This window comes from Diceros bicornis, chromosome 4 (assembly GCF_020826845.1).
Source record: "Diceros bicornis minor isolate mBicDic1 chromosome 4, mDicBic1.mat.cur, whole genome shotgun sequence".
Lineage (NCBI taxonomy): Eukaryota > Metazoa > Chordata > Mammalia > Perissodactyla > Rhinocerotidae > Diceros > Diceros bicornis.
This window is the reverse complement of record NC_080743.1, coordinates 64,730,969-64,735,354: the sequence shown is the minus strand read 5'-3', so window position 1 is coordinate 64,735,354 and position 4,386 is coordinate 64,730,969.

Below are 4,386 nucleotides of genomic sequence, written 5' to 3'. Positions count from 1 at the left end.
GTGGCCTGTTGGTAGTCTAGGCCAATTGGAGTCCACGTTTTCCTCCCCTTGTCCCCTCTCACCTCCTCCCACTTCCACCCCAAGATACACACCTCCCTCAAGCCAGGATGGGGGAAGGAGAGGGAAGATTAGGCTGAAGTGGCTTAGGCCTCAGCCATGCTTGGAGACTTACATTAGCAGGACCATGCAGTTGGATGGATAGACTCCCCCCACCTCCCACCACCACCAGAAAGTTGGGTGACTTGAGGCTGGAGCCCCCTTCCTCTCCATCTTCCCACCTAGCAAGTTCCCTAAGGCAAGGCTCTCTGACGGTCCCTGTGAGGTCTGTGCCCTCAAAAATATAGGAATCTGGGATTAATTTATTGTGGGTTCTCTACCAAGCCATTGAAAGAAGTTAGGGTTTTTCATGGCATAATTTCTGTTGGCAACTCCCGATTATAACTTAGGACTTGGTCACCACTGTTGTCCTCTTTCTAGTTTCTCAAGTGGAGCCTTTCTTAGGATTCCCAGTTATCTCATAGATGCCTGTGTTCCCATAGAATTGGGGTTGACCCAAGAAATATAAAACATATAGTCACAGCCATAACACCTGCACCCACCCTGGATTTTGAACTCTTCAGTGTGGAACAAATAATGCAGAGCTGTGGTCCAAAACCATGAACTTATCCTCCAGGCAGCCCTCGGAGGATTTGTTTCCGTGTCCTGTGAATGGGAAGACTCTCACCAGTATGTTCCCCTGGAAAAAGTCCAGTGCCCAGCCCCATGGAAAGGCCTGGAAATGGTGTTCCAGATTACACTGTCCCTGGCTTCTCAAATTCTTTCCTGCCCAGCCTAGCCCTCTCTTCCCTTAACCACAACCCTTTGCAGAGGGGAAATACAAGGACCTCCCTCTCAACACTGATGCTCTACTAAAACTAGATTCACAGGGCACAAATTCCTTAGGAAAGTTAAACCAACCCCACCAAGTGGGATGAGTAAATTCTCGAATTTCCAGACTGCTGTATGGAGCCTCTGGGAATTGGGGATGTTTTGTTAAGGTTTGGGCAAAGGCAGAACTCCCTGTTACCCCTCCCAGTGCCCTTCTAAAAAGTGCCAGCTATTTCATTAGGCAATACTGGGAGGGAAGGAAGTTATACCTCCTGATCAAATAACCATGGTCTCCCTCAGCCATTCCTGAGACTTGGTATAAAATGAGTATCAGTCTCATCTCTACTCTCCTCTGCCATGAGGCCAGTTTCAAGTGAGTTAAAAGGCATACTTTAAGAGATCAGACTCAGGCCATTCCTTGTTCCCTGGTGGGGACTGTGGTAGGAGTCAGGAAGTGCGTATGGGTACCAGAACTTTCTCTAAAGCCCCAAATCTCAAGAGTGCTTCGTGGTCTCACTTAGGTACCAAGGGACACCGCCCCTCGCCCCCCCACCTCAAAGTGGTTTGGCATAAAGTCCCTGTATCAATCAAGTGGCAGTATATTTAAGATGGACTCAGCTATATGCTTATATAGAATGTGTACATGCATCTGTGTGCAGAGTTTTGCAGAGAAACACAAAATTTTGAGGCTGGACCCACAGTCACCACTCACTATAACTGGACAAGATCCTCTTATATTGATCTCTCCTTGAACTCAACTAACTATATCTTAAAAATGAAGACCCTTGACTCTCTACTTACTGTAGTGCCCTCCCCCCCACTTCCCCCACCCCCGCCCAATACTCCCCAGCTCTCAAGAAAACAAGAACCAGAAAAACCTGAAAATCTGAAACAGAGGACAGAAGGCAAAGAGCCAGCTTCTGGGGTCTCGACTTTATTTAACATTAGACTTACCTGATTTCTTTCAATGTGTGAGGGCAAAAAGTACTGCAGAGTGTGTGTGTGTGTGTGTATCTATATCTTCTTATCCATTAGCAAGTTATCCTCCATCTAGTTTTTTCTGCACATAGCTGCATCCCTCCTGAGGGAATTACTCTCTTCCCATTACCCTGCTGTCTATTCTAAGCCCCCAGACCCTGCTCAGATTCTTGGATAACAAAATGAGAAAAGAGCATTTTGTGACCTACTCTTTTTGATTCTCCTCCATGATCCCAGACTTTGCTCTAAATTGCACTTTAAATTATACTGTCTTTTTAATGCAACCTAGCTTATCCTCCCATAAGCCCCCCCCCCAAGAATAACGCCCCCACCCTCAACCCTAAATGGCTTTAGACTGCAGCCCCCATCTCCTCTGAGCTGAAATCCCTTTTCAGGCTATCGGACAAGCTTTAGAAGCAGCCAGGTCTGGTGAGAAATGGGACCCCTGACCACACAAACCATAGACTTGGAATGTCAGGAAAGCACTAGGCACAGATGTTAATGGGGGAGATTTCAGAGCATGGGCAAAACAGCTGATGGGGGAGGATACTCAGGGTGTGAAGACGAGAAAGGGTGGTGCTGGGGGACCTAGTGAAATCGATAAAACCCTGGAGTCTTCCTTGGGCTAGCAAACAAGAGGTAGGTGGAGGCTCGGGAATTAGGATATGATATATATGAAAGGTTTATCTAAGGAGAAAGAAACAGAGATAATATATATATGTAGAGAGATGTATATAGATGTATATAGGACCAAATATACTGAATGTACAGAAAACAAATATTCAGAGATCTTAGCATGGGGCAGATATCTTGCTCTGGTTTTGGGGTAGGACTCCCCAGATTTCCAGACTTAAAACCAGTGCTCCTGGTTTCAGTATGGAAGTGAGACAGCTGATGAAGTCTTTCAGGTGTGATGATGGGAAAGGGAGGGCTGGAAGCTGCTCTTCAGAAATAAAGAGTCATCCATTGAGGCTTCTGATAAACCCTGTGCTGCTGGTAGGATCAGGAAGAGGGGAGAGAGGAGGAAAATGAGGAGGGGAGACGTTCCATTCATGGAAATGTAGGAGAATCCAGTACTCATGCTGTGTGCTCCCATCTCCAGAAGTGTCATGTCACGGCAGCACGTTTTTTTGTTTTAAAATAAAAGCACCCTGCTGTTTTCCTCTCTTGAAGTGCCCTGTATGTCCCCTTTTTCTACAGTGTGGGGGTAACTGCAGCTCCAGCCCTTGGAAGTGATGGCCACTAAACTGAGAAGCCGAACACTTTGGTGTGTGGGAGGCACCAAAGGGAAGCCTAAACCCTAGAATCCAAAGGCCAGGATGAAAGAGCTGCTGGGCCCAAGATACTCCCAAGGCAGAGGCCCAGCCCTCTGTATGGCTGCAAGCAGCCCAAAGAGAATGCTCTCTATGCTACAAGTCCCAATCCTGGCATGTGGGCATGGGGAGGGGTGGTGCTTTGGCTTTGTTGCTTCTGTATGAAAATGAGGAGTGGGGCTACCACCTGCCCTGGGGGATGACGTAGTTACAGGAGAGGCTTCTGAAATCCCTTCTCTGTGCTTCACTTCAATATCCCCCTGACCTTTGTCAGCTAAGACGACCATCCAAGGATTTCCTTATGAGGCCTGAGCAGAGAAAGAAAGCCAGTTATACTACTGCTACAAGCCGGGGACACTGCCCCTCCCCAAGGCTGCTCCCCTGGTCCTTTACTCCTGCTAGTTAACCTAGATTATTTGTAAAATAACACACTACCTTTGCTGTACAGTTAGCATGGGCCTCCAGGCTCAGTAATGGCCAACTCTACTGAAGCAGAAGTATCTAGGGATGGCTTTTCCATTCACAGCATTAAACACTAAACCAGGTCAAATTCACCTAGGAAAAAGATGTGTGAGATTTTTTTGGTTTATTTTATTTTTGTCTGTTCAGAGCAAGCTACTAAATAAAATGGATGGATCTCTGTTCTTCACTCTAGCTTCCTTTAGAAAGCCAAATCAATCCTATTATTAAGGCCTGAACTCATAGGCCTACCAATGGGGAGGGTTGAATGAGGCGGTGCTGGAAGAATTTCTGACCATGTGGCCAGGTCTCTCCCCTTCACTGCTATCATCTATTCCATCTACTCCCTTCCCAAACCTCCCCTTGTTAACTTTAGGATTCTTCAGCAAATACCTTTCAAATTCAGTTTTAAAGGACAAGATTTAAAAAAAGGTTAAGACCCAGAATCTGAAAATTGGTTCAGCTTAATTCAGGTAAGTCAAGTTGCTTTAGATCCTGGGCATTGGGTCTCTTTTGGCCAGTGATCATGAGCCCAATTTCCCTTCCATGCTACCGTTTAGACGTTCCTTATATACCCTCAAGGCTCTATAAGCCCATTCATTTAATCGTTGGGCATTTCTTCCCCCAACTCTCAAAGAAATGGATTTCTCTTCTACTCTTATCTATCATTAGCCTGATAAAGGCCTGGTTGTCAATATCTAGCCCTGAATTCTCTCTGATGAGAAGCAACAGATCCCACAGTCACTGATTCTTGTTCCCAAGAAATGGA